We start from the raw sequence: 7,419 nt of genomic DNA, 5'->3' as shown, positions 1-7,419 counted from the left end.
AATGTGTTTTTTTTTTTACTTTAAACCGCATAAACACATTTCATTACACCAAATACAGAAAATAATGTTCTTTTTAGCAGCATCATATGACCCCTTTAAGCAGCAAACTTTGCAAAACACAACATTTATGTCACTGCCAAAACTTTTGGCCATGACTGTATATCTTTACTGTCACTTTTGATCAATTTAATGCATCCTTGATGAGTAAAAATATTCATCACTGACTCAAAATGTTTGAATCGTAGTGTATATGTCTCAAAAACATCATAAACGCACAGTATAAAATTAGTCTACATGATTTATGCGCTATATTCCAATTATCCTGAAGCCATCCGATAGCTATGTATGATGAACAGACTAAAATTTAAGTAATTTTTCACTGAAAATCATGCCTTCTGCCATAATTCTTAAAATAAACAGAGTGGCAACTTCGATGTCAATGATGTTTGGTCATGTGATGTGGCGCAAGAACCAATATTGTCTTATGATGGCATCCAACCATGACATGTTGCCCTAAAAGTTATCATATTTCACTTAAAAGCGACAGCGGAGGGCAGGAATTTCAGAGAATATAGACTAAACATTTGATCTGTTCATACAAATTACCAATATGGCTTCAAAATATAAAATATAGACTTTGTGAAAAAGCTTTTAAAAAAGCTTTTGAGTACAAGAAAAGCAGGATTTGGAACAACTTGAGGGTAAGTAAATGACAGATTTGTCATCCTGATTCTCCTGGCAATCAGAAAATTAGAATGTGCAGCTTGTGCTTATCACTCTGATTGTGATGGTCAGCACTAATGTGCTGTTGTGATTGGAGGATCACTGATTGCGTTTAGGCTGAGAGAGATTGTCTGTTGGTGGCAAGAAGACTACAGCAGGCAAACTGGCAGTTAAGGGTGAGATAAGTATTGAGTATTTACAGATGCAAGCAAAGCTGTCTGGGAAGAGCAAGAGAGACTGATGAGATCACCGACACGCTCGATAATCAACATTTATCTTATCAAAGAAAATGGCCAAAGGGGGACAAAGAAAAACAGACACACAGAGACAACCCAAAAGCACCTCCACAAACACACAAGACATGAGGATTGACACAGAGGCCTGAGATTTGACCTGAAAATAACATTACAACTGTCACTTCATAGCTCCAGGCACATCTGTCTGCCACTGCCAAACAAAGCAGTTTCATTCAGAAAGACCACTGCGAAAAACTGATCTAAACATCATTAAAACAATCTTTTATTGTTTGAGATTGAAAGCCAGATGTGTTGAATCCCTGCAGGGAACAGAATCAGTAGAGGCCAATTATGAATGTTACTCCATAGAAGAACATTTGCTTTTGCAATCTTTAATCCAAAATGTAAAAACTTGTGCTGACCTCTAAAATGACTTCCCTTTTCGTTGGACATCACTAAGCAATCCCAATTTTAAACCAACTGTCTGAGAGACCACTTTTCAGGATAAATAAATTCCTGATGGATGAAATCACGTCCTGTCCTACATTATTTCTGACTAAATATCATGTTTCACTTTTTTTATATAAATATTTTTTATCACATATTTAAATTTGTTCATTTTGTAATGACAAAATTTAAATGGAGAATCTAAATATAATAAAATATAAACTACTAGTTTGAGGTCTGTAACATTTTAAAAATGTTTTTGAAAGAAGTCTCTTATGCTCACAAAGGCTGCATTCAATTAATCATACATACAGTAAAAACAGTAATATTACAAAATATTACAGTTTAGCTGGCTGCTTAATAACTGCTTTAATATATTATAAAATGTAATTTATTCCCACAATGTCAAAGCTGAATTTTCAAACGCCGTTACTCCAGTGTTCAGTGTCACACGATCCTTCAGAAATCATTCTAATATGCTGATTTGGTGCTCAATAAACATTTCTTACTACTGTGAAAACATTGCTTAATATTTTTGTGGAAACCATGATGCATTTTTTCAGGATTCAGGATTTGATCAATAAAAGTTTCAAAAGAACAGCTCCCCGATGGAGTATGACTCCCCGTTGGAGCTTTTCATAGGGTTTCATTCACCTGTTCCCTATGGAGAAGTGTTTTAGAATAATTCTTTTAGTGCATATTAATTTAGTGCGACATCTGTCCTGACTGCACTTTGCAGGAATTGGAGGGAAGCCGTCTAGTCGGCGTGCCCTCAACCCATACCCTAATCCCCTGGGCCTTTCTGCATCTCGCTGTGTCTGTGTCACGGGATCTGGCTAAAGAGGTAATAGCTTAATGCAGTCAAAGTCAAAGACCATTGATGTCATATGTATTCCGAGATGAAAAGGTCATATAACTACACTCGCTCAGACTCACTTATACTGAAAGACATTTCAAGACAGCATGTATATGAACAATTATGATAAATAATAGATACATGGACACAATTATACGTGTAAAGTGACTATGTTTCCTGGAAAACACATTCATACCTGATACTCTCACACACAAACAAACACTTGATCTCCATCTGTGGAACATTCAGCACCTCTAACAGTCATGAAGTGGTGACAGATTCGTGAAGAATCATGTGATCTTTGCTCCAGTCCACTCTGCGTGTGCCCTTGTCACGGTCATATGATGCATATAGGTCAGAGTGGTGTCCCTTCATTGCTCATGTGCCAGTCTAAGTTTGGAAGGGGTGACCAGAGGACCATACTTTACACTTTAACCAAGAAGACCATAATGTGAGGACAATCAGAGGTCAAGACACCAGTGAGAATTCAAACTTTCCGAACACATTTGTCTGGAGCAATTTCATCCCTTTAGGAAATGCATGACGCTATGGGGACATTTTGAAATCTACCAAATTACTGATTTAAGTGGCAGACTTAAATACAAAAAAAATTAAAAAATCACAACGTTTAAGGCACTTTCCATAAATAATATGCAAACTTTACCCCAAGTGTTATATAAAAATGCAATCAAACATATTTTGCTCTTTAATCTATGGGAACCCTGAAGATTATTTATACTATTTGTCTATTTAATTTAAATGTTTATTTAACATTTACTGACAGAAAATACAATAAAATATTTTAATTTATGGGAACCCTGTATTTATTTCATACATTATGTCTATTTAATTTCAATGATTATTTAATGTTTATTGATAGGAAATACAACCTAACAAATATTTTTCTTTAGTTTATGGGAACACTCTAGTTTATATTATAAATTTTGCCTATTTAATTTCCATCAGGGGTATTAAACTGCATTTAGAGAAATTGGAGAAAAAAGAAAAAACAAACCTCTTATGAAATGAATAGGGAAAAAACACAGTATTTGACCTTCTGAGGTTGATGATTTTCTGAAGGTTAAGCACCTTCCATTGCAGACTATTTATTGAAAAACTGGAAAATATTTTTTGGCCTTATTTTGTACCATATTTATTGAAAGTGCCTCCAACAATAACATTTGTGCAATGTTGTTAACACGAGCCCAATATTATTTATCCTATGCAATAATAAAAGGCAACAGAACAGTTTCAGTAAAAAGAACAAAAAAGCAAATTTTGCAACAATTTCTCTAGTAGGTCCCCCTGGGGCTCTGTAGTCCCGTTTTATATCTAAATCAGATAAGGAAAAGACAGTGTTTTCAAAGAGAGGTTCAACAATGCTTCTGGATCCTCTCCCAGATATTTTTCTTCCATGATAGCTTAATTACTCAAATAATTCAATAAGCTGCATACCAGCAGAATATCTGTTCCTCAGAGGGAACACAAAAGAAGTGTGAAGAAAAAGATCAGCACTGAAAACACATGCTGGAAGTTTACAAAACCAGAACCAATAACACATCACAATGCAGAATATCAAATATGAGTTATCAAATATTATGTGTAATGGCTTGTATTAATTTAGAACACTACAAATACAATACACACTAAGAAGTGCTATAAACAGTACATTTAAAAAAAATGCAAAGACAAACCTAAATAAACAACTAGGAATTGTAAACGTTGGCTTGTATGTAAAAAAAATCCACATCAAACACATTTGAAACTGCAGATATAAACGAGGAGTTTTTTGGCATCATCTGGCATTGGGTGTGTGAAAAAAGGTAGCCTACAAGTGCTGAAGCAAAATACCAAGCTTATTATATAGTAACCTCTTTACAATAACCTGACAGAACTGGGATCCTCATACAAGGAAAATATATGAGACAATAAAGCTATACAAAAGGCAGTGGATGATTCAGAACCTCTCTGTGATAGTGAGAGGAAATCTAGATCAAAGAAATTCTACCTATTTTTCAGCCAATCAACATTTTAAGAGCTGCAATAAAGAGAACTTGCTCGAATATGCTTGAATAAAGAGAACAGGCAAGGCTAAATTAGCTCTGAACAGAGGAACTGAAAAACCCAAGCTTAGTGAGGTTATTTATTTATGACACATACTTCAATATGCCACAAGCTATTGGCGAGTTATGATGAATCTAGAGAGATTCAGTGTACCAAAGAACCAGACAGACTGAATTTACTCTAATATGGATTGCAAAATACCGTGGATATAAATCTAACAGATCACCCTTCTCTCCATAAAAGTATTGCAGTGATAACCTTTATATTATTACACTGGATTATCAGCAATAAACTGAGAATGAAATAAGCCAGGGCCATGGGCTGTATGATTAGAATGAGAGGGAGAACGCGAGAAGTGATTCTGTTATCAGGTCCTCAGCTTCCCCTGCATTCTCAGAGGAAAGCTGCTGGTTACATGCGTTCTGCAGCATTCAAATAAGTTAAAAGTGCATCGACCCTGAGCAAACTCCAGCTTTAAGTACAAAACTTGCTTTATAATACCAACCAAGTCTGGAGGGTCTAGACAGACGATTTAAAAATGGCTAGTACATGTTAAAAATGGCTCCACTAAATTCACAAACACAACATATAGGCTAGTCTCGATTACAGCAAGTAGTTCCCCAAATTTGAGTATCATCCAAATGCACCATGGCTCGTAATGATGTTTTGTGATTGGATGTATCTGTGCAGATTTAGTAAGTTTGCTGGAAAATAAAAAACATTTCCAGATCATGTAATTGATTCATTTGAGCAAACTAAAAACGTTTTCAGCTACTTTCGTTATACCATGTAAAATCTTTATACTGCCTGTTAAACATCAAAACTTGAAAGTGAAAGTGACGTGACGTGTAGCCAGGTATGGTGTCCCATACTTGGAATTTGTGCTCTGCATTTAACCCATCCAAGTGCACACACACACACACAGCATTAGTGAACACACACACACCGTGAACACACACCCGGAGCAAACTTGATCATTATACCACATAAAATGTTAGATTGTTACACTTCTGAGGTGATAAGCAAATTCTGTTCTTTTGTTCATGAACGAATCAGTCGTTTTTTTTAAACAAATTTTTCTCATGGGCAAGCGCTGCTTATTATCCTGTTTATTTACTGCCGTGTGTTTTGAGTTTGAGCTCCGTCAAGTTAATTCTTTATCGTCCCTTTTTTTATCTTAAAATAAATTTGGCCAAGCATTCAAATAATGCATATCATAATCTTGTACTGCAGTTATATCTGATCAAATGCACATTATTATTCTTTAGTTTGGGTTAAACAAATCAATTTTGCTTGGTTGGAACAGCAGCTACGCTAATTATGTCTCTATTTGTTTCTCTGTTTTTGCCGTAACTAGGATTTACACAAGCTTCAGTCTGGATCCAGAACACCTGAGAAGAGATGATGCCAACCCCTCATAGGACCTCAGATGATGCCAACCCTGAAACAACATACAGAACTACCACATTTTGCTATAAGTTTGATTGCATCATATAATAATTGCTGTTAATAGTGTTCATCGTCTGTTTGATTACGTCTTTAATTGATTTTTCCGTACATTTCTGCCATATGTACATTGACTGACAGTCACCACTGATAAGCTACCACTAAATATTGTAGAAACTTAATTTGCTGTAAAGTTGCTTTGCAATGATTTGTATCGTGAAAAGCGCTGTACAAATAAACTTGAATTGAATTGAATTGTTCTCATTTACTTCCATATACTGACTCATATCTTTTATTCCTTTTGACTGCTTTCATGGCTTCGTATTTATAAAATAACCCACAAGCCAATAGAATTTGAGTACAGCTGTGAAGAAGCATTTCATTAGTTGGACTAACTGAAAGAACACACCCCCCTCACCGAAGGAGTGAGTTAATCTCTCCTTTTGTCTTCTATTGTAAAACGTGTACGATGCTTAAACACTGAAGTCTGTAGTCTAGATTAGTAAGCACATAAATTTGAATAAATGATCATAAACCTTGTTTCAGTCCTAAAAGACTATGTTTACAACGAATCAGTGAGTGAATGATTCAAAGACTCACTCATACTTACTAACCGACTCCCACTTGTCGCCACCAACAGGCGTAACACTGGCTGCATTTACATGCACAATTTTTGGTTCAATCGGACTGAATTCATTCCGACTGATGAATCTGAATGTAGTGTTTACATTAATGTAAACACTAATGAACGCTAAATAAAGTGATCAGGTTGATGTGCACGTTTATATGTCACAAGCTTCAAATCGGAATTGATTTTTTTGGACATGCGCACACTGCACAAATATAGAGTTTCTCACTGTTTGCACATAATAACCACTCTCCTACACGGTCTCTTTATTTGTTTTTAACGGCAGAATCAATATTTATCCATTTATGGATAACTATACATATAAACCTCTGTGCCGTGCTGCTCATATTTATCACGCAGTAAAAATGCCCCTCCCCAGGCCCAAAATGGGTTGCCTGTGGATGAGAATCCAAAACAAGGACTGCTGGGAGGTTGTCCTGCTCCACTTCGCAGTTGCCCAGTGAAAGGAGAATTTTATAATGACAAGACACGCATTTATACAATACTTTATTCAAAAGGAAGAGCCGTTTGTTCCGTGCCTCATATGTCAATACGCTATTTCTTCTTTCTACTACGCTATTGCACATGCGCAGTCCTTTCAGTTTTGGGGTTCAATCCGATCGAGTGTTTACATGCACTCTCAATCATATTAGAAAACGAATAAACCATCCCCTTCAATCCGATCGAAATGCCATTCCGATCGAGCTCAATCGGATCGATTAAGGTGTTTACATGAAGGCTTTTCAATCCGATTGAGCCGTCAATCCGATTACAAACGGATTATTTGGTTGCATGTAAACGTAGCCACTGTAGCATGCAAGAAAAGTTATTCTTGAAAAAAAAAATGTCTAGAGTTACTGGGATGAAAAAAAATAATAAGATATTATTTACAACAAACTTCAGAGCTTATTTACAACAACCAGGAAACAGAAAAATAACAACACAGGCATATTTAGGATAAATCTGAAGGCATCCGCAGTTCCTACAAGCATAAAAATAATTCATTGTTTAAAAAAAAA

At 35.7% G+C, this 7,419-nt stretch overlaps 1 protein-coding gene across 6 annotated transcripts in view; it reads right to left on the bottom strand.

Moving 5' to 3' along the window:
- LOC107684089 (protein quaking-B-like) overlaps positions 1-7,419 on the bottom strand; it is a 38,406-nt gene that overhangs the window by 30,138 nt on the left and 849 nt on the right. The gene's annotated exons all lie outside the window — the stretch shown is intronic.

This window comes from Sinocyclocheilus anshuiensis, unplaced genomic scaffold (genome assembly GCF_001515605.1).
Source record: "Sinocyclocheilus anshuiensis isolate Anshui unplaced genomic scaffold, SAMN03320099.WGS_v1.1 scaffold553, whole genome shotgun sequence".
Lineage (NCBI taxonomy): Eukaryota > Metazoa > Chordata > Actinopteri > Cypriniformes > Cyprinidae > Sinocyclocheilus > Sinocyclocheilus anshuiensis.
This window is presented reverse-complemented; position numbering and strand designations above follow the sequence as displayed.